This window comes from Gorilla gorilla, chromosome 21, assembly GCF_029281585.2.
Source record: "Gorilla gorilla gorilla isolate KB3781 chromosome 21, NHGRI_mGorGor1-v2.1_pri, whole genome shotgun sequence".
Taxonomy (NCBI): Eukaryota; Metazoa; Chordata; class Mammalia; order Primates; family Hominidae; genus Gorilla; species Gorilla gorilla.
In genome coordinates, this window is record NC_073245.2 from 35,955,959 (window position 1) to 35,980,880 (window position 24,922).

General features: G+C 33.9%; 2 long non-coding RNA genes across 3 annotated transcripts in view; both read left to right on the top strand.

The window, feature by feature from the left end:
• LOC134757821 (uncharacterized) overlaps positions 1 to 24,922 on the top strand; it is a 126,396-nt gene that overhangs the window by 84,531 nt on the left and 16,943 nt on the right. The window lies entirely within an intron of this gene.
• On the top strand, positions 14,625 to 15,205 carry LOC129528984 (uncharacterized). The gene is made up of 3 exons (XR_008674341.2): positions 14,625 to 14,653; positions 14,886 to 14,993; positions 15,115 to 15,205. It is a non-coding gene; the product is annotated as an uncharacterized lncRNA (long non-coding RNA).

The window sequence follows — 24,922 nt, forward strand, 5'->3', positions numbered from 1 at the left end:
ATTCTCAATAATATTTTAAAGTTACTTACTTTAGTCTTTGTCATTAAAGAATAAAATTTGCCAGGCAGAAATGCCCCAGAAGCTACCTATGGAGGAAATATAAATATTATTATTACCTACTAATATTAACATACAAAATAGTCAATTATGTGTATAGCAGTTAAATATATATAAAAGTTAAATATTTATAAATGATACAGGACTCACATGTTTGTATGCCTGTTGTGCAGTCACAGTCTGATAAATTGATAAACAGAGTTTGCAGTAGAGAAAGAGTTTAATGATTGCAGGGCAGCTGAGTGAGGAGATGCGAGAACCCTCAAATCTGTCTTTCCAGAGAGTACTTGGCTGGGGTGAAGGGATTGTAGAGGACCAGGGGCTGGAAAATTGGGGTCACTGACTGGTTTGGGGAAGGGGGATTAAATCACCAGGATGTAGAAACTTTGCCCTTTAGTGAGTCGGCTTCTCCTGGAGCCCTTCGGAGCAGCTGATGTCAGTAGTTTCACTGGTATGTAGGATCTGAAAGAATACCTCAAAGAGAAAACTTAACATTTCACAATGCTCAAGTTGTTATCTATGAGTGGTTAAGTTTAACTATAATCTTGTGACAGGATATAAATGATTGTGGGGCCATACCTAGTGAACAATTATGAGGAAGCAGGACAGACAGCAAGTTAACTTAACGTTTAAGGCTGGATGTGCTGGAAGCTTATTTTTATTTCATCTGCTCCCTCCTCTCCCAAATAATTTTATAAAGATTACAGGGGTGGTTTCATTATATATATATATATAATATATATATATTATATATATATAATATATATATATAATATATATATATTAATATATATATATTAATATATATAATATATATATTAATATATATATAATATATATATATTTATATATATATAATATATATATATATTATATATATATAATATATATATGTAACATCTAATATGTTATCAGTTAATAAAAGCTCAAATTTTCTAGACATTTTTGTTGATTAAGCTAATAAAGTGGCTTCTACCAATGGATCTTGAAATGTGGTATGCTAAATGAATTTCTGTTTTCAAAAAGAATTGTGCATGATCAATAAATCACTAAAACATTGAGACAGTAGGCAAGTAAACTATATTTTTAAATTTACTAGTGGTGCAATCTTGTGCAAGTCACGTGACACTTTATGCCTTAATTTCTAAAAGAAAAAAGAGAACTTCCTAAATTACAGAGCTGGGTTCAAATGTGAATTAGATATATAAATATGAAGATATTGGAAATATTAGAAATATGAATATGAAGGTACCTGCCGTAGAGTTAGTGACTAACATGTAGTTAACTATCATTGACAAAATTATTATTCTTTTCTTGTTATTTTTGGGGGGGTTTCTTTTTTTTATTGTACTTTAACTTTTAGGGTACATGTACACAACGTGCAGGTTTGTTACATATGTATACATGTGCCATGTTGGTGTGCTGCACCCATTAATTCGTCATTTAGCATTAGGTATATCTCCTAATGCTATCCCTCCCTCCTCCACCCACCCCACAACAGTCCCCGGTGTGTGATGTTCCCCTTCCTGTGTCCATGTGTTCTCATTGTTCAATTCCCACCTATGAGTGAGAATATGCGGTGCTTGGTTTTTTGTGCTTGCGATAGTTTGCTGAGAATGATGGTTTCCAGCTTCATCCATGTCCCTACAAAGGACATGAATTCATCATTTTTTATGGCTGCATAGTATTCCATGGTGTATATGTGCCACATTTTCTTAATCCAGTCTATCATTGGTGGACATTTGGGTTGGTTCCAAATCTTTGCTATTGTGAATAGTGCCATAATAAACATATGTGTGCATTTGTCTTTATAACAGCATGATTTATAATCCTTTGGGTATATACCCAGTAATGGGATGGCTGGGTTAAATGGTATTTCCAGTTCTAGATCCCTGAGGAGTCGCCACACAGACTTCCACGATGGTTGAACTAGTTTACAGTCCCACCAACAGTGTAAAAGTGTTCCTATTTCTCCACATCCTCTCCAGCACCTGTTGTTTCCTGACTTTTTAATGATCGCCATTCTAACTGGTGTGAGATGGTATCTCATTGTGGTTTTGATTTGCATTTCTCTGATGGCCAGTGATGATGAGCATTTGTTCATGTGTTTTTTGGCTGCATAAATGTCTTCTTTTGAGAAGTGTCTGTTCGTATCCTTCACCTACTTTTTGATGGGTTTTTTTTTCTTGTAAATTTGTTTGAGTTCATTGTAGATTCTGGATATTAGCCCTTTGTCAGATGAGTAGGTTGCAAAAATTGTCTCCCACTCTGTAGGTTGCCTGTTCACTCTGATGGTGGTTTCTTTTGCTGTGCAGAAGCTCTTTAGTTTAATTAGATCCCATTTGTCAATTTTGGCTTTTGTTGCCATTGCTTTTGGTGTTTTAGACATGAAGTCCTTGCCCATGCCTATGTCCTGAATGGTATTGCCTAGGTTTTCTTCTAGGGTTTTTATGGTTTTAGGTCTAACATGTAAGTCTTTAATCCATCTTGAATTAATTTTTGTATAAGGTGTAAGGAAGGGATCCAGTTTCAGCTTTCTACATATGGCTAGCCAGTTTTCCCAGCACCATTTATTAAATAGGGAATCCTTTCCCCATTTCTTCTTTTTGTCAGCAAATAAACTAGAAAATCTAGAAGAGATGGATAAATTCCTTGACACATACACTCTCCCAAGACTAAACCAGGAAGAAGTTGAATCTCTGAATAGACCAATAACAGGCTCTGAAATTGAGGCAATAATTAATAGCTTACCAACCAAAAAAAGTCCAGGACCAGATAGATTCACAGCCGAATTCTACCAGAGGTACAAGGAGGAGCTGGTACCATTCCTTCTGAAACTATTCCAATCAATAGAAAAAGAGGGAATCCTCCTTAACTCATTTTATGAGGCCAGCATCATCCTGATCCAAAGCCTGGCAGAGACACAACAAAAAAAAGAGAATTTTAGACCAATATCCTTGATGAACATTGATGCAAAAATCCCCAACAAAATACTGGCAAACCGAATCCGGCAACACATCAAAAAGCTTATCCTCCATGATCAAGTGGGCTTCATCCCTGGGATGCAAGGCTGGTTCAACATACGAAAATCAATAAACGTAATCCAGCATATAAACAGAACCAATGACAAAAACCACATGATTATCTCAATAGATGCAGAAAAGGCCGTTGACAAAATTCAACAACGTTTCATGCTAAAAACTCTCAATAAATTAGGTATTGATGGGACGTATCTCAAAATAATAAGAGCTATCTATGACAAACTCACAGCCAATATCATACTGAATGGACAAAAACTGGAAGCATTCCCTTTCAAAACTGGCACAAGACAGGGATGCCCTCTCTCACCACTCCTATTCAACATAGTGTTGGAAATTCTGGCCAGGGCAATCAGGCAGGAAAAGGGAATAAAGGGCATTCAATTAGGAAAAGAGGAAGTCAAATTGTCCCTGTTTGCAGATGACATGATTGTACATCTAGAAAACCCCATCATCTCAGCCCGAAATCTCCTTAAGCTGATAAGGAACTTCAGCAAAGTCTCAGGATACAAAATCAATGTGCAAAAATGACAAGCACTCTTATACACCAATAACAGACAAACAGAGTGCCAAATCATGAGTGAACTCCCGTTCGCAATTGCTTCAAAGAGAATAAAATACCTAGGAATCCAACTTACAAGGGATGTGAAGGACCTCTTCAATGAGAACTACAAACCACTGCTCAATGAAATAAAAGAGGATACAAGCAAATTAAAGAACATTCCATGCTCATGGGTAGGAAGAATCAATATGGTGAAAATGGCCATACTGCCCAAGGTAATTCATAGATTCAATGCCATCCCCATCAAGCTACCAATGACTTTCTTCACAGAATTGGAAAAAACTACTTTAAAGTTCATATGGAACCAAAAAAGAGCCCACATTGCCAAGTCAATCCTAAGCCAAATGAACAAAGCTGGAGGCATCATGCTACCTGACTTCAAACTATACTACAAGGCTACAGTAACCAAAACAGCATGGTACTGGTACCACAACAGAGATATAGACCAATGGAACAGAACAGAGCCCTCAGAAATAATGCTGCATATCTACAACTATCTGATATTTGACCAACCTGACAAAAAGAAGGAATGGGGAAAGGATTCTCTTTTCTTTTTTGAAATAATGGAGGTATAGTAGAGAAGATTTTGTTAATTTGAGGTGTTTTAACTGTTTATTCAGTAAGTTCTTTGTAAAAATTTACAGGAAGAACTGAAGGGATACAAAAGGTTCATAAAAACACAGCAGATGATTTCTGATCCTTATATCCAGAAACTGGGCCCTAATCTATTTTGCTCTCTTATTTCTAGCAAACTACCTAGAAAAAGTTGGAGAATGGCACTATTTTTTTGTTGATCTGAGCTTCAAAAATTTCAAAATGTAGTTTTTCATTAGTAGTAGTAATTCAAGCTAGAACATATTGTATATTCAACATTACACTAAGTGATTTACTTTAATATAAGTTATTTCATTTAACCTTAAGAATACTTCATGGATATATTTATATTTATTTTTACAGATTAAGAGATTGTTATTAGCAGAGGTTGAGTAACTTGCCCAACTCTGATACGTTGCTAAGGAGTAATTGACCTCTAATTGAGTCACATTTCTTCTAACTACTATGCTCCACTGTAAATAAATGAGATTACAGGTTAAAGTTTGATAATTACTTCTAAGTAATAAATAGGACACTCAATTTTAATATCGATTCTGGTAAAATTCTTTATAAAGGGTTTAGCATTCTTTACAATGTTTGGGGTTGGGTCAGGGAGAAGATAATGAAAAGAGAACAGAGCAGATAAGAAACATTTTGCACATCTGACTTCCAAACTGATCCTCTAAATAGATTTTTTATGCTATCTCATCACACTGAAACTTTTTGATGGATATAGAAACAAAAAATATTGTATTAAAAATATTGAGAAAGATTGGGGAGAAAGATAGAAAATTGTTTTCAAGAGAATCAAAGTATATTATTTAAGGTATATTTCTGTGTGAATCTTGAAACTAGGGAAAGAAATATGTCAGCAAAAATACTGGAAGTAATTTATTCTTTCATTGACACAAAAACAATAATTGAATGATTAATATGTAGCAATCACTAATCTAGGATGCTCTTGCTCTGACTTATATTCCCTTTCCAAATATTCCAAACAATGATCTTGTATTAATAAAAGAAGACATTAAAGTAGTATATTGATATTTTACAAGCACTTAGAATGTATATTTTGAAATTTTGTGGTGATCTGATGAGTGACTTTGAGTCTCAAATTTAGAGAGTTTCTAATAATTCTGGATTAAACAAAATGTGAAGGGAGTTAATCTTGAAAGCAAAAGAAAAATAACTCATCCGTACAAGGAAATGACTTTATGATTAATACCTGACTTTTCATCAGAAACAATGGTAGTCAGAACACAATGGGATAGCACATCCAAAGTGCTGAAAGAAAAAATAAGTGTTTTGTTCTGTTTATCTTACCAGAGTGGTAATGTGTGTAGGATTTATATGTAAAGGGAAAAAACTTTAAGAGGAATTAGACATAGTCAATGGAAAGAATATGACCAATAATGTGTTCTCGGTCTGGCTTGGTTAGATATAACATGTTTAACTTTGGATAATTCATGAATCCTTTGCAAATCTTTCTTTGCCTCTGATATATCTCGGCTGGAGTCAACACTAAAAACTTGAACTCCATATATTGTGTATATCTGTTATTTCAAGTTATCTTTGCCTCCAATATAACTGGGCTGGAGGCAACACTAAAAAGCTTTAGCTCCAAATATTGTGTATATCTGTTATTTCAAGTTAGTATATTTTATGTTTCCTTCTTGATGGAAGCTTGTCTTATTTTGTTCTCTACAGTCTGTATTTTTTTCTTTTCATAATTCTGTAGCAATCGTGTTCCAAATATAAAAATAATTCTTTTGTGCTGTGTGAAAATATGCGTTCTTTTATTTAAGCTTCCAGATGAATGTGTTATTTCAAGTGGGAGACTATGGTTTTTCTCTAAAGATGATGGGTAGGGTTTTGTTGTTGTTGTTGCCATTTGTTTGTTTGTCTAACTTTACTAGTAGGTAGATTATTTGAATGACTGATCTCATTAACCATCACTCCTGCTAAATCTGTCTCCTTTTCCTTCTAAATCTATCTCCTTTCCTTCAAGTCTTTCATCTGAGTGACATTAGAAATTCTCAATACAATTGGTTTTGTGCCCAGCTAAATCCATCTGATTTTTACTTTTAAAAATGGCAAGTTGATGTAACATTTCATTATACTATATACAAGAGAAAAATCAGAGCAAAATGTAATTGACAGTTTTCTGAGTTTCTTTAGTCTTAAGTTTTGAAATTGTTTTTATCTATTTTTATTTATTTATTTATTTTTTACAGACAGGGTCTCACTCTGTCACCCAGGGTGGAGTGCAGTGGTGCAATTATGGCTCACTGTAGTCTTGATCTCCTGGGCTCAAGCAGTCCTCCCAACTCAGCTCCCAAGTAGCTAGAACTACAGGTGTGTGCCACCACACCCAGCTTTATTTTTTATTAAAGAAAAAAGTTTGCAGACATTGGCTTTCATTATGTTGCTCTGGCTGGTCTTGAACTTCCAGCCTCAAGTGATCCTCCCACCTTTGCCTCCCAAAAGTGCTGGGATTAAAAGTGTGAACCACCTCATGAAACTTTTTTTTTTAAATTATCATTATAATACTTGATAAAATAAAATAAACAAACTAAAACAAACATCTGAAAATGATGCTAACGTAGTTGAGTGCTGGCTTTAAAAAGTCCATTATGTCTTTTGTCAATTATATTAGTTTTCTAAGGTGTCACTTAAACACATGCACACACACACAGACTGGGTGGCTTAAACAACCAATATTTATTTTCTCACAGTTCTAGAGGCTGTAAATCCAAGGTCAAAGTGCTCCTCTGACGACCATGATGGAAGGATCTGTTTTAGGCCTCTCTTCTTGGCTTATAGATGGTTGCCTTCTCACAGCTCTATCTTCACACAGTTGTACTTCTGTGCATACATGTAGCTGATTTTTACCCCTTTCTAAATTTTATTTTATATGGACACCATTTTTTTTGGATTAGGACCCACCCTGAGGGCCTCATTTTAACTGAATTCTTATTTAAAACATCCGAGTATGGTTACTTTCAGAAATACTAGGCTTTAGAATTTCACCATATGAATTTTGGGAGAGAGGAGCACAGTTCAGCCCATAACTAACACACGGTAAGTAACTATTGACCAGGTTACTCATGTTACTCAAAGGAGATAATTCACTTTGTTAATATGAAGCAATTTTTTTCCTCAGTAGGTGTAAGAGTGTGTGTCAAACAGAAGTAGCATTTTAACATATAAGAGACATAGCTGAGCTCTAAATATAGGAGACAGTATGATAATGTTTTACATTTCAAATTCTCTGCCTGCATTAGAATATTTTTGCAGAATGTGTAAAACAATCTAATGAATTGATTGGAATGTGCAGGAACAAGAAATATGGGTGTGGTTTTTGCATAAAGCTTTTATATAGTTCCTTTAAAAATATAATTGTCTCATTTACCTATTTCCTTAAGGCAATGGGTATATTTTGTTATATTATTTTTGATCCCCTGATTTTTCTGACTACGGTTCACAAAAAACCATAAGATAAAGTACCATTCTGTACCTTATCTTCATGCAACAGTTTTTTTTCTGCTAAATTAATATTTTGTATATTTTTATTTTGTATATATTTGGTATAATTCTGTTAATATTTTATATATTTCATATATTTGTATATGAGATGCGGATGCTTTAGACAACATGAAAATATCTTCGAACATCCATATTTTACCAAGGAAGAAAGATAACCAAAGCACATGATTAATAGATTTTAGAATTAACTGGTAAGTTACACCAGTTTCAATTTCCCAGAAGTCTAATATATATCCCTGCATTCTTATCATGAAATATACAGTAACAAGGAAAGAAATTAATATATTAAAGTATCTTAATCGATCCAATTAAATGGTATTTTGAAAAGGACTTTAATGCTCTGTCTTTTGACATTGAAATAAAGTGATTTTATCTTGAAATTCCGTAAGATAATGAAGAGTTGGTAATTACATCTTTACATTTTATTGCTCTTTAAATTGCAGAATCTTCATTATTTCTGCGAGAGGTCACAAGCATGTTCATCTTAACTTGACTGTTATACAAATAAGGCTTTATTAATGCATCTATAGAAGTAGCCAAATCATTCATTCCATGACTAGGCAATTAAGTAATCCTGTTAAGATAAAGAAGTAATGACTAAAATTGGTTGGATAAAACTGTAAGACACAATGTCAGCAAGGTGAAATAACTTCTCTTTAGCACTTTGCCTAAATAACTTTTTTTTTAAAAGAGATGTATGCAAAAAGAACATGAATGTGTCATGAATTAATTTGTGCATGGTTTCCCTATACAATAGTCACAGTAGCAACCACAATTTTGGTAAATTAAAAGTTGTAACACTAAATGTTTTTAGATCAACAGTTTTCTCTTTAATGCTTTTTTCAATTTAATGCTGGCCTATTTTTCTGGGCTTTCATACAGACTTTATAATTAGGTGGATATAGTGGTTGTATGATTAATAAAATATAGACTGTGGTGCTGCCGTGTTTGCATTTGAATCCTGCCTCAGCCACCCAATATGGCATGAGTGACATCAAGTCAGAACCTGGGTTTTCTCATACAGAAAAATAGTCTTAGAAACATCAATTTCATAAAGTTGTGTGTTGGCTAAATAAGACAATTATGTAAAATTGTCAAAGCATAATAGCTACACATAACAGGCATTCAAGTATTAGTGCCTATATTCCGATCTCTGTTGTCCTCACTTTTCTATTCCCTCAAATGATAACAGAAGCTGTATTTAAAATCACTATTCCACTCTTTAATTTCTGTTGTGGAAAAATAGAGAAATCTCTATTTTCTTATGTAGTAACTTTTATCTGAGTATCTTCTTGAATCTCTAGAGTTATATAATTTTCATATATACAATTAATTTGACCTCCAGTCTCTACAGATAGTTTATCAACACACTGCTACACATAGACTCAGGTCTTTGATTTCCACAATGTGTGTGTGTGTGCATGTGTATTTATTAATATGTTTTATTTTCTGCCTGTTGAGTTGATGGGAGAAAAGTGAAGAAATCATAAGTAAAATTTTACTCCAGGATAATGTGCTGATTTTTCTTTTAAGGAGTATACCAATATAACTATTTAAACTTGGAATTATTAAGCTATCTTTTTTCTCTTTTTTGTAAGTATATCAAACTGAAATGACTGTCAGCAGGATGAGGCACATGCCAGTATATGCTGCCAATTTGAGATAGTTCATATTCCAGGACTTTTTTTAGAATAGTCTATATGCCAATCTTGAGAAAATTTCAGTTACTCGCAGAGTTTTCCTTTGTGCAGAAGTGAACTTAGTTCAGATATTTTGACTTCGCTACTAAAAGTGTATAAGTCAATTTTCTATAACTGAAGACAACTGACTCACCTTTTAAAATAATTCTAGGTGTCTCTAGGATTACTGTATATTAACACAAAAAGGGTTATAAACACATACTGTAATAACTACAATAATTAAAATAACATAAAATTACAAACAAATTCATGGCACTCAGATTTAGTAGGTATGTATGGCCCTTACACATTTGTTTATCCCAATAATTTGTTCTGATGTCAAACAGTACCCAAGTAGAAATAATACTGTTAGAAGGCATGGAGTAATCTTGCATTTTTCATTATAATTTCGTATATAATTTCATTTTTCATATATAATTTCATTTTTAATGAATAGTTACCATGCATTAAAAACCAACCTCATTTTTAGCCTCTTTAAATAAACACAGTTAACACAGTCAAGATGGCAGAGATTTTCAGGAATCACCTTATCAAGTTGCCCATTTCTAAGAGTATTTGGAAGCAGATATTATATTACTAAAAACAGTAATTAGGATGCCATAACTGCCTTGAAGTAATGTTGACTGTAAGTATCTTCAGTGTCCAGAAGTTTTCCTGGCATACAGCAAATATTCAACTAGAGAGTGAAAAATTTTAAAAAAATTTAAAGGCCACAGGATAAGTATAATCTTGAAAAATAACTTCAAATATAAACTTCACTTGATAATTCATTTTTAAAATTTACAATAGTTTATTTTTGTTGTGTTATTTTCGAAAATGGTTGCGATCAAGGTGACACATGCCCACATGATCAGAGAGCACACATGATCAGAGAGGCAGTTAATTAGGACGATAGATGCCTGAATCAAGATTTGCTGTTCTGTTTGTTTCATATGTTGCAAAAATAATATATTTACACCAAAGTTTTTGATGGTTTGGCTGTCAACACTATGGATATAATTACTGTCCCCTCAGGCTTTGCTGATGAGTCTACATTTATCAGGTTGTCTCCTTCCTCTACATATCTTCCATCATTGCTGCTCTAATAGTATTGAAGGAATTGTAAATCTCTCCCATTGGGTTTTTTCAAGTTTTGAAAGTTTTAATGTATAAATTGTTAAGTTTTGATAACCTACATTTTAGTTTATTTACTTATTTTTGGTACATATTTAACACATACATATATGCCATGAAATTATTACTATAATCAAGCCAATTAACATATCCATCACCTTTCATAGTTATATTTTTATGTGATTGGCAAGAGCACCTGAAAATATGCTTTCAGAAAATTTTCAGTATAGAATACATTATTATTAACTATTGGTATCATACTATACGTTAGGTACAACTTACTCATCCTACATGACTGGCAGTTTGTACCCTTTGATCTGCTTTTTTTCATTTCCTCTTAATCCTTATCCCCGATGGCCACCATTCTACTGTTTCTATATACTTGGCTTGTTTTTAGATAGCACATATAAGTGAGATCATGAAGTATTTTTCTTTCCATGTCTGGTTTATTTCACTTAGCATAATGCCATCCAGGTTCATCCATATCATCAAAAATGGCAATTTTAATTTTTTTAAGATTGAATACTATATTCATAATATTTATATTATTACAGTTTATATTATAAGATTATAATATGATAGATAATATGTTATAACTATATATCATAATTTCTTTATCCAATTGTTTTCATAGCTTGGCTATTGGTTATTTATACCGCAATAAACATGGGAATACAGATATAGCTTTCATATACTGATTTCAGTTCCTTTGGGTATATACCCAGCAGGGGGATTGTGGAGTCATACAGTAGCTCCATTTTAAATTTTTGAGGAACCTTCATACCATTTCCCAAAATGGCTGTATCAGTTTACTTTCCCACCAACAGTGAACATGAGTTTCCTTTTTCCACACCCTCATCACACTTATCTCTTTTTTATATAATAACCATCCTAACAGTTGCGAAGTGATATAGTTGTTTTGATTAACATTTTTCTGATTAGTGATGTTGAACACCTTTTCATATACTTGTTGCCCTTCGTATGTCTTTTTTAAATAATGTCTATTCAGATACTTTGGTCATTTATCAGTTGGATTGTTTTTTGACATTGAGTTGTGTGAGATTTTCATTTCACATATCAACCCCTATCTGACATATGGTTTGTAAATATTCTCTCCCATTCTGCAGGCTGCCTTTTCATTTTGTTGAGTGTTTGCTGTGCAGAAGCTTTTTAGTTTGATGCAGTCTCACTTGTTTGCTTTTGTTGCCTGAGCTTTTGGTGTGATAGCCAAAAACCATTGTCAAGGCCCATATCAAGGAGTTGTTTTCTCTGTGTTTTCTTCTGGGAGTTTTATAGTTTCAGGTCTTACACGTAGGCCTTTAATCCACCTTGAGTTGTTTTTGTGTACAGTCTAAGATAAGGGTCCGGTTTTATTCTTTTATATGTAGATAACCAGACTCTCACTGTTGCTTCTTCACAGGAACCCCTCTTTGCCCCAATTTTGGCCAAGTATCTTCTACACCACCTTCAGGTCTAAGTGCAACAGAAAATGCACCTTTCTCAGGAAAGACATTTATTGTTCACTCATAATTCTATCTTTAATAGACATATCCAATAGAATATACAGTTCGCAAGATTAAAAACAAGGTTTATATTGCTTCATAAGGAGCAAGCACATTTTTGAAGCACAGGGTAATTCTTGACAATAAAACCTGCAACTCATTATGATTTTTAAGTTATGTGAGACGTGGATACCCAGCATTTTCATGATGAGGCTGTGCTTTCTTACATTTTCAGTGATGAAGAAGACATGCCAACAGAGGGTTAATTCCAGATAAAATGAAATGATCCAAACAGTACGTTTGGTTATTTGATTCATCTGTGGGGGAAGGAAAGATGATTTTTGAAAGGACATTCCTGCTAAATTCTGTCTTAAAGTTGTTTGTGAGCAGAAGATTGAGTTTATATTACATTACAAGACTATAATGTCTTTATTAAATTCACTGTACAATCTTTAATCAAATAATTAAATGCATTATTTATTTCTAAGTTTGAAGCACACATTGTCTTCAGCTGAAATGCCAATTCTGGAGGAAAATATATCCAATAATATATGAAACTGAAGGCCATTTTTATTATTATTTTATTTATTATTATTATTATTTTATATTTATATTTCCTACTTAGACATGGCCCCTTAACTGATGGCTTTCACAGTGAAAAAGAAACCCTACCAAATACTATTGTTATTTTTTAAGTTAAAAAAATTCAGTTAAATCAAAATAAAATAATGGCAAAGAAAGACCTACAGGTTTAAATCTGTAAATTGAGCTTCTGAACTTGATTCATTTTACCCTGGATGGGTCAGATTTTCATAATAGATTGATACTAGGCCACAGATTGGTGACAAAAAAAAAAAAAAGACTACAGCATGAACTACTACAAAAGCTTACTTTGTCTTTAAATCTTTTTATGTAATTACCCTCCATCTATCTTCTGTGTGAAGGGCCAGCAAACTATATATCACAGGCCAAATTCAGCTTACCAAATGGTTTTTTATACAAAGTTTTATTGGAGTGCAATCATGCCTATTTGCTCACACATTATCTATGACTGCTTTCACTGTACAATGCAGAGTTCAATAGCTGTTATAGAGACACATGGCCTAACATATTCTTCTGCTGACTGTTCAAACTTTCCACATGTTGCTTTCCCCAGATATTGAATTTTGTCAGATGTTCCCTCCACCAAGGGTGCAGCCTCGTCAGGTGTTTTTTCCACCAAGCTTTCAGCCATGTCAGGTGTTCTTCCTGCCAAGGGTGCAGCCACGTCAGGTGTTCCTGTAGATGTTCCTTCTGCCAAACACACAATCTGGTTAAATTTTCTTTCTGCTTAAATATCATCCTCCTGATTCTTCACCTGGCAAACTTCTACTTATTCTGTATGCTTTCCTTAAATATTACCAAACTTTTCTTTTCTCTTTTCTCTTTCTTTTTTTGATGGAGTCTTGCTTTGTTACCCAGGCTAGAGTGCAGTGGCGCGATCTCAGCTCAATGCAATTCAAGTGATTCTCCTACCTCAAGCAGCTCTTCTACCTCAGCCTCCCAAGTAGCTGTGATTACAGGCACGGGCCACATCAACCGGCTCATTTTTCGTATTTAGTAGAGACGCATTTCACCATGTTAGTCAGGCTAGTCTCAAACTCCTGAGCTCAAGCAATCCATCTGCCTTGGCCTCCCAAACTGCTAGGATTACAGGAGTGAGTCACTGTGCCTGGACACTACCAAACATTTTAAAGCTTTAATTCTTCACCTTGGATGTAAAATTTCTGACACATGCTGAATATGGTAACGACATGACATAATAAGTAATAATTATAAGCTCCAAAAGGGGTTCTGGCACAGAGTAAACACTAAATAAAGTAATAAATAATAAAAAATATAATAATAAGAAAAATGCTTAGTATCTTAATAAAGAAGCAAATAAAAATGACAATGATAATAACAAGGAAGATGCTTAGTACCTTAAAGATACCTGACAGTTATTTGTTAAGTGGACAAGTGGATAAATGAATAACAAACTTTTTTAGGAAATTCTGTTGGAAAAATGCAGAAATTCAATAGGCACAGCTCTTCTGTATTATGAGCACCTTAAAGACCCAAACTATGTGTATTCCATCTTTGTCTCCTGCAACTTGCCAAACCTAACTTATAGAGGTCCTTTGATAAATATATAATAAAGATGTGCTCATACAGTTCATATTGTACAATGTGTCACATTTAGGTATCACAGTAGCATTTTCATTGTTGTGAAAAATTTTTGTAATATTTTTATAATTTTTTGAGTTTAGAGTTAAGCTATCTGAATATTTCTAATGATAATATTTTGGCTATTAGAGTATCTTGCTGTAACAAAATTACTATTAACACACTAATTGTCCAGTAGATAGAACAACATACCTTGCTCTAATGGAGTAAATATATCTTATTTGGTTTCAACTTAGATGGAATGAAGTTGATAATAGTGAGACCTTGTTGGTACAAGACTATGTAACATAATCTGTGCTTCTCAACAAAGAATTGCTTTTCTGACTTCTGCACTCAGTAGGTATCTTTGAAAGATATTCTCCTATTGGTACTGATGCACCCTGGCTAAGTTTTGTAATTCTTGCTGACATTTGTTTATGGTGCCAGAAAAGTATTATTAAATTCCAAATTCTAAAGATAGTTACTTTTTTAGTGACACAAGTCACTATGTGACACAGTTGATCCTTGAATAAGGGTTTTCACTCTAGGAGCCCACTAACAGATTTTTCTTTTCCTTTGCCACTGCAAGATAGCAAGACAAATCTCTCCTCTGCCTTCTCCTTATCAGACTACTCAACATGAAGGCAATAAGAATGAAGACCTTTATGCATAATAATTGACTTCCACTTAATAAATAGTGAGTATATTTTTTCCTCCTTATAACAGTTTCTTTCCTCCAGCTCACTTTATTGTAAGAATACAGCATATAGTACATATAAAATAGAAACCATGTGTTAATTGTTTATGCTTTCAATAAGGCTCCAGGTCAACAGTGGAATATTAGCAAAGTTTTGGAGGAGTCAAAAGAAACAGATTTTCATATGAAGCAGATTTTCAGCTGCATGGGGGATCAGCACCGTAACTCTCATATTGCTCAAGATTCGACTGTAATTAACTAATTAACTCTAATTTACTAAATGCAAACCATTTATTGTAAAAATTAAATAGAGCCCAGAAGTTCAATACCAGCCTGGGCAACATAAGAAGACCCTGTCTCTACAATAAATAAATAAATAAATAAAACCATGTTTCTTCATAGGTTATTGTGGGAGTTCATCAGGCTGGTGGGAAACATTTTAAGATGACGTTATAGGACATAGACGCAAATCTTCTTGGAAGGCCAGAAGGTTTTGTAAAAGTCTCAAGATAGGGTTATGGCTGAAAGCAGTCTAATCCTTACCTTGAGTAAGTAGCTTAAAGTGGGTACAAAGGAAAGTAGAGCAGTTTATCTAAATAGCTTGTTTACTCATGCAGTCTTAAGACTCCCCTTTGATCACCCATGGGCAGGATGGCTCTCCCGGGGTGGGGCGACCAGATTAATTACCCACAGGTATGTTGACTCAAAGCCTTTGTCATTAAATCTTTGCTAATAAATGCCCCCAGGGCCAGCTTGCCAGGATTGTGGCTGCTGACTCCTTACAGCACCTTCCTTGGTGTCTGTAATCGGCTCGGAACCCTTGCTGCTCTTTCACTGAATATCGCTGTCTGGGTATGTGTCTCATCCGTCATGCAGCCGGGGTCTGCAGGATAGACCCCCGCAGGTTATAATATTCAAATGTTACAGTTTTCTGTTATTAATTCCTACTTTTCGTTATTAGATGTTCAATTCTTTGTGGCTTGTAATTCAGGGCATGTAAACTAATTTTAATTTGCAATAAAATCTATTTATAAATATATTAATTCATTAAATTGGATAACCTGATCATCCCATATTACTGAGCTCATCAATCACACCAAGGGTTATACATTTTATAACAAGTCTCAGTTGTTATGACACTTGAGGAATCATACAATATACAAACTTAAAAATTGTGTTACTTATATACACAAAGGTATTATATAGGATTTTAGGGACCATAATTAAATATTTTTTCAGATAATTTTTTTTGAGATTATAAACTACCTACAACTAAATTCTTAACTAATTCTGAAAAATAAAGTAAAAAAATTAAAGCTATATATACATATATATACACACACTCACATACGTATATATGGAAACACATGCTATTTACACATTGCTTTTTGAATTGCTTTTTTGTGATCAGCGCTTCCATAATCTTATGGTAGCACCATCAAGAGTAGTTTGCTATCTGCAGTCTTACCTGAATTGGTATTTTGAGGATTTTTAGATAATTTTCATATATGTTTCAAAAGTTGTTGATGAATGCTATGTATAAAAATGTAATAAATAAAATTACTATTTTAACACGGATATAGAAAACATTTACCAAATTTATTAAGTTCTTAGAGTATTTCAGACAATATCAGAGCTAACATCAGAACATTACTTATTTCATAGACTTTAAGTTTGTAAGCTCTATGAACTTATTAAGCTTCTAATTAAATAATAAATAAAGAAAGATGAAATACTCATGAATTGAGGGCAGTATCACTCAGTAAATTAACTAGAGTTAGCTTGGCTTAATGGAAAATGTCCCTAACTCATAAAAAGTCCTAGCGCAGTTACCAACAGGTATTTTTTCTTGAACAAGTTGCTTCTCTTAGGTTCAATGTCTTCTAAAAATGAGGATTTTAGAGGCTTATTTCACTAGGTTATTACAAAGATTTAACAAGATAACATTTTTAAAATGCTCAAAGAAATGGTGAAGCAATGAAATAATTTATTCTTAATATTACTGCTGAAACTATTTTAAAATTCCCAGTAAAACCCAATGTGTTGGCCTGGTGCAGTGGCTCATGCCTGTGATGCAAGCACTTTAGGATGCTGAGACAGGGTGATCGCTTGAGCCCAGAAGTTCAAGACCAGCCTGGGCAACACAGGGAGACCCTGTCTCTACAAAAAATAAATTTATTTTTTTTAAAAGTGTTTCTTCATAGGTTGTAATGTTGAAATGTTGCAGTTTTCTGTTATTAATTCCTACTTTTGGTTATTAGATGTTCTATTCTTTGTGGCTTGTAATTCAAGACATCTAAGCTATTTTGTAATTTGTAATGAAATTTATTTATAAATATATTAATTCATTACATTGCATAACCTGATCATCCTCTATTACTGACCTCATCAATCACACCAAGGGCACAAAACTAACAGATCTCAGCATCTGGCATGGACTGCTACTACTCTTCATCTACCTCCTTAAACCTGAATCAACAAATCTTTGTTAGAACGATGCTTAAGTCACGATGTTCATTTCCAGCTGCTGTGGAAGACAAAACTCTACCTTTATTTTTTGTAAGTTCCACAAACAAGATGCAAGTTGGTATGTTCTCATTTCTGAGAGGTCTACTAACAACATATTGCACACAAGATCCTATGTGTTACCACACCTCTTTTCATAGATCACCTTACATAAATATTTTGTGTATGAAAATCACAAGTGCAATACTGGGTGTCACCCATTTTGCTTTGACTCACACCATTTCCTTGGAGCTAATTAGTCAAATGTCCTTTTGGGGACTGCAAGAAATATGCAACACTTCACAGATTTGTGTGTCATCCTTGTGCAGGATGACACTTGATTTTAATCTTAAGCTTTATGGTCAGTATGTCCCACCCTTACAAAACCAGTACTTTACCTTAGTTCTTCAGTAAATATGAGAACCACTCATAACATGCAACAACAGAGAAGGGAAGCTTTAATATCATTTATGGATTTCTTATTTTTCTATCATTAATTTTTTTATCTGATAGACCAATTTTTCTTTATCCTCTTATTTATTTAAGTTAAATATATTCACATACTTCCAAAGTGGATAGACATATATAATATATATATTAAAATTCATATTGTAACTTTTGTCTATTTACTTGTTAAATAAATTTATGTAATATTAAGTAGGTAACTACAAGTCTGCTTATACAAGTCATATCTTTAAAGTCAGTCATTTTTCTTTATTGTAATTTTATTAGTCAATTAAATACTTAAACATTATACTTTTACAAATATAATTGTAATTATGAAGCTCCTGTGTGTATATATAATGATGCCTTATCTTTGTGTTGTATTTTATTTATAACTATCCTAAATATCTGATTTCTGTAAACCATGTTTCTGAAATGCATCGCTCAGTTAAGTCACTCTACCAGACCTAGATGATTCCTAAATAAATATATTTAGAGAATTGCTTAGAAATTACACACTTCCCTACCCCACTTTGCTACTTTTGTACCACCTACCATGTTCTCTGCAAGTCACCTGTTAAGATTTAATTTATTGCTATAAAGGTATCTATTCATGGTTTTCCATTTCAAACACAATATAGTAGTAATTTTAATTTATTTCTGAGAATGTTCTCATCCATTCTGCTCATGGGTGAAAGTATTATATTAGTATGGTATATAAAGTGAAGTGTTGACAACGATGGTGGAATTTTTCACAAGGAGGAGGACAATATGGAAAACATAAGAATCGGGAAGAGGAACTAGTCTTACATCCACTTTAAAGATCCTAGGTGTTTTAGGTAAAATGTAATCTTCTTAGCTTGACATCAATAGCCTTTGATAATAATTTCCCATATAATTCTTCAGGCATAACTATTTTTTCAATGTTGTCCCTGCACTCAACATACATGTAATTCCAACTGAAGATAATTATTAAAATCCCCATGCCTTTTACAGCTTTCGTGATTTTTGGAAAGGAACTTTCCTCAGTCCTTTATGTTCTTTTCATCTCCAGCTAGTGCATTTCCATTCATCTTCCAATATCCAATTCAAATGCCAACTCTGTGACACCTTTTTGTATTCTGCCAGACAAAAATAATTGTGTTTCTTCTGACCTCTCCTTGTGTATTTCATGGAATATGGCAAAGTACTTAATTCCACTGAATTGTAGCTACTGTCTTGCTGTCTTACCAACTAAAACAAGGACATTTTGGGGAATATGAGAATTTAAATTGAATAGTAACCACAAGATAAAAACTCTGGGCTTTGCATGATCTTCCTTTTAACTAATTAGAGGCCAAGTATATTGATGAAAAATCATTATATAGAATTTGATAAGACTTTCTTCTAATATTAATTTTTATTTTATGATTTTCCTTGTTTCATAAAATTTTGACAGAAATATATTTCTTATAATTTGCCTTCTTTGCAAGTCCCCACTTTTGTTCCTAGAGCAACACGCTGTCCTGGATAGCTAACGTGTTTATGAATGCAAGAAAATTTTCAGAAAGGGAGTTTGAAATTTAACTCCACAAACTACTGTCTGGATTGGGACGCTACATTAAATGTATTATAATTTTGTATGGACATATAAGGATGGGGAATGAAAAGGATCCAAGGCCATATGTTGATAATCTTTTGATATGTTAAGAAATAATCTAGTGTTATTTTCTATTTCTTCTCAAATGTTTTTAGAGGTTACTTGGTACACTGGTCGACAAAACCTTGAAATGTTGATGTTTAAGGGCTGTTGATTGCTGGCAGCCAAGAAGTCCAACTGTGCTGGTACCCGAGATAGCGTCTCCACATTTTCTTCCAGGATCATCACCTTTGTTCTAAATAGCTCCCACATAGTGTGAACAGAAGTCACATGTTTTAGATTTTCTGCCTTGGCACCCAGGAAACCAGTATGATTGAGTAAACATATTAAACTTCCTCTGCATTTCCAGCCTGAACAGATGTTGAGTACAAGCCGATCCACCTACGTTCAACCTGAGAGAGTCCACATCCACAGACTGTTTCATTTCCCTTTTTCAATTTACATAGAAGCATAGATTCTTGCTGGCATATACAAATGCGCCATTTAAGGCAATCAAAAATGGTTCCACATCTCACCTGATTTCCACAATTGTTGCTGTAACGATGGACTACTGAGGAGAGAAACAATTTCTCTGGCAGATCTTCCCACGTTTTAGCAACATGTTCATGGAGAGCCAATATTCAGTAATTACAGCACAATTCCTCACAATTTCACAATTCGCTAACAATATGCATTTTCACAATGTAAAGCTGATTTTCCTTTAACCAAATCAAACATGAAAAGATAGCTGCAAGCAATGGGCAATCTAGATCATTAGAAGATTGATGTAAAATTAGAGGACATTGAGACTGGAATAGATTGCAAACTTCAGGGAGCTCAGAAAACTTGTAAACTCTACATTTTGAGGCAATATGTTGTCGATGCTTTTGCAGCTCTATGCAGTAACTTAACAAATAAAGCCTTAAAGTAACTTATCTACGAGTTACTTTGTCATTATTTGCAACTGTTTCACATCATACAGCTTCTCTAGGAAGTCCTCAGCTTATTCACCAAAATAAAATTTCTAGTTATAATTCCATTCCTCTGTTGATACTATTTCTCTTGCCTAGGAGACAAAGAATCAAAACCAAGTAATCAAAAGTGTAGAATATTGTAGTGGTTATGTTTAATTTTCTAATGTTGTGAATGCTATCTAATCAAATGAATTATATGATTTAACAGTCCCTATGAATAAGTAAAAAGTTACAGAAGTAATATACCAAGTCTGTACACTGTAAGTAATCATATATTCCAAATATTATTTTGTATGGTAATGAAAGGTACTATGTATTGAGCACTTAAATATGCATAAGCATGATGCTAATCTCTTTAGCTATTTCAACAATAAACTGTGTAAATACCGTAACCTACATTCTTTTTGAAGCACAGGTAGTTGTAACATGGGTACTCACATTCCGTTTTCTTTATAGTAGGGGAAGGTTAAAGAATGAGGCAGACACACACACACACACACACACACACACAGATATGGAATGTACATGAGAAATATTCAATCTGATAAATTATATAATAAATCTTCACTTAACATATAGTATTATGACAGCAAGGGACTGGCGGATAAAAGGAGCATTTTTATTTTTAAGTAGCACTGAAACACTGAATTTTAAAATGGTACAGGCTTGTTAGGTCAAAAAAGAGAAATCTAAGCTCAAGCAAGGAAATAGCATGTAGAATTTGACAAAGTTATAAAATGTATAATTTTTTAAATTGTATTATTATTATACTTTAAGTTTTAGGGTACATGTGCACAATGTGCAGGTTTGTTACAAATGTATACATGTGTCATGTTGGTGTGCTGCACCCATTAACTCATCATTCAGCATTAGGTATATCTCCTAATGCTATCCCTCCCCCCTCCCCCCATACCATGCAGCCATAAAAAACGATGAGTTCATGTCCTTTGCAGGGACATGGATGAAGCTGGAAACCATCATTCTCAGCAAACTATCGCAAGGATAAAATGTATAATTTTATTTCATGTCAGGGAATACAAAAAAAAAAAAAGAAAAGAGAACCAGAAGATTCAAAAGTGCAACAGACCAAAGGAACAGGCTTGTCGGTGGTTAAAAAAAACTCCCCCTGGTTTGTGGGTACAGATCAGTGAAAAATTTTACCTGGATGATAGATGTGAGAGGATTAACAACACTTGACAAATGCAACCTGCACTTTCCTATTCTCCTAGCCCTCCTCCAATTAACCAGGACCATGAAACAAGCTGTAGCCAAACAGCTGTGAGTAGAAATCATGTGTGTCCCTTTGGGTCAGTAGAAAACCCTCCAGTATTCTGTTCCTCTGCCAGGGCAATGAGGAGACTTTGTGTTGAGACTGTGGAACCGGAAGACAAAAGCAAACTCAATGAATTCCTGTGTAGCAGCCAAATCCCCCAAAACTCACCCGGACTAGAGTGATTTTGTGAAAGCAAGAAATAAAATGTTTGATTGCTACATCTGCAATGCCAGTCCTATCTTGATTAGTACAAATTATCAGAAAGTAGGAAAAACAAGAACATGAGCGTTCTGGCACCATCGTCATTGGTTGTGAAGCAGAACATTATCTGTAACATTCCATCCTGTATGGTAGTGAGGGTTTGTTATAGTTTGCCAATGTTTAGAGCCACAGTAGTGTATTTACATGGGTTCAGTTGGATTAACCAGTACATATTCATTTTCTTTAGATGGATTTAATTTAAGTAACAAGCCTACCAGTGTCATTAAACAAACGGACAAAATGAGCAATGGAACATTTTATGCTTCTTATTGAAAAATGAACAAATATTATTCTAGTAATGAAAGCTCCGTATGCAATACAACGTCAAGATTGAAGTGGTTCTCTCCTACCATTTAATGGATGAGTTCTAGAAAAGACAAGTCCTGTAAACAAAACACTATTTCCATGGCAACACATACTTCAGCTTTTGGCCTTTCATCGCACAAAAAAAATTTTAAAACATGTTTTATTTTCATAGTTTGTAATAAAAATGGTGACCTCTACATCTGGTATTTTCTGGAAGCTAGTAATTGGCAATGCCTCAGGCCTTACACTTTTTGGCCAATCTTCTAGGAGAGCTTTACCCAGGTTTCTCATTACTTATGAAAATTCAGTTCATTTTCCAAGGGCAGATACTTAAAATTATTATTAAAATTATTAGCCCAGCCATATATTTTGAAATGCATATTTTAGAAATAAATATTTTAAGTGTCAGATACACCTCTCTCTGAGTCAAACAACTGTATATGCACATACGCTGTGTGTTTGTGTGGGCATGTGAAGACATATATACGATTGTGTATGTGTATATGTAAATTATTTCTTATTAAAATTTCTGGAAGTGATAGTATAAATAGCCAGTGATAAAGCATGATAAAATATAAATGTAAGAAATAATATTGTGTCTCTACTGACACACAGCATTATAACTATGAAATTTGCAGATTAAACAAAGCAAGTGAATTATTTTATGGTTTGTGTTGGTTAGGAATTTGGAATGGGATTTAGCTGACTCTTCTGCTTCAGAGTCTTACAAGGCTGCAATCAAGGTAGCAGCCAAGACTATGGTCTTACCTGAATCTCAGCTGGGAAAGAATCCTCTTCCACATCCATATGGTTCCTTACAGTATTCATCAAGTACCTGGAAGGCTGTTACCCTGAGGGCCTCAGCTTCCTGCTAGCTGTTAGCTGATGGCCACACTCAGCTCTGTAAGCTGTGATCCTCTCCATGTAACAGCACAACACGACAATTTATTTCTTCAAAGCCAATGACAGAGAGTCTCCCAGCAAGACCAGTTACAATCTCATGTAATGTAATCATGTTCACATAATCACATGGTCTCATATTTGCCATTTGCTACTGTTAGAGGTAACTCAGTTCCTGCCCACACTTAAGAGCACAAAGGTGCTATCTCGAGAAGGTAGGGATTGCAGGAGCCACACTGGAGCCTTATACCACAGAGATTTTCACCTAAGTCCACATGATTAGAAATTATAGGAAGACAATCTTGTGGATCTCAAAAAATAAATTTTTGCTTATTCAGCATCATAAAATGTAAGTAACTGCTATATGGCAATTAGAGATTTTGTAAAATTGTGTTACAATTACTCTTTATTCCCTTTCTCAAGGAAGTAATTTATAAAAATTTCACTAAATACCCAAAATAACTCTTTTTGTATTATTAATTTTTACCTGACACTATACATTTTTAGAGGCATAAGAAAAGAAATACAGACACACCAATAACCAAAAAGTTCTAGATTCAGATCCTGGTATGATTATTTTTGAAGTTTGTAAAACCTTTTGTAAAGACATAATATGCCTGATTATTAGTTTTACTGTCTATAAAATTAATATAACATGTGCTTGGTATGCTTATTATGGATTTTAAATATTATACGATTTGAAATGGCCTGCTTTACAGTAGCATCTACTTAAATGACTGATAAATTATTGAAACAATACTTAATCTATATATATAAAAGAATATTTAAATGCACATATTATTAAATTTTCATATACTCATTTGGAAACTGTTCCCTGTTTGGTTATGATTTGAATTTCTTATACTAGGTGAAAACCATACCCCAATCTATTAGAAATTAATTAATTTCTGCTAGGGAAAGATACAAAGTAATAATATAATCAGAATTATACATCTATATACTATGCTTAGAAGGAATACATCTCACAGAAATGGCAAAACAATTCTGCCACAGCTGTAAAATTATGTTCAGTTTATCTGATTTGACTTTCTTGTGCCATGAAGTAAGAACTTGCAGAAAATATAATATTAATTAAAATACACATAAAGAGTTTTGCTCATGAAAGGAGAAAGTTATATTTTGACATCATTCCAGCTTTGGTTAGGATGTTGGATTCCCTGGAGTAGATGTGGGATTCTGCTTCACTTGAAAAAATACCTGAGCCTGTCTTCTTAAGGAATTACTAAATATAGAGTTTGGAAGTCAGGCTTTTCTCAACTATAGGTCACTATGGCAGCCCTATAACTATATCATCATTCTATATGTCAGAGGAGTGTCATTTTCAACATTCTCGTATCTCATTTTAGGGTGATACTCTATGGTGACTACGGATAAAACTGCTGGTACATTCATTCTTTTCTGCTTCTGTACACCAGGGATAGCAAATGCTCCTCCAGGTTCATCTTTACTAAGTTGGGAGTGGTTGTGAAGGATGGCTATGACAACCAATTGGAGATCCAAAGGAGAGCACACCACCATCAACTCACTCTGCCTGCCGCAGGGAACAATGGCGGCCCATACGCTACCAATCTAACAAATGGCCTCCAAGCATGGTGACAGCTGTTTGTGCAGACTCTGGAATAACAAA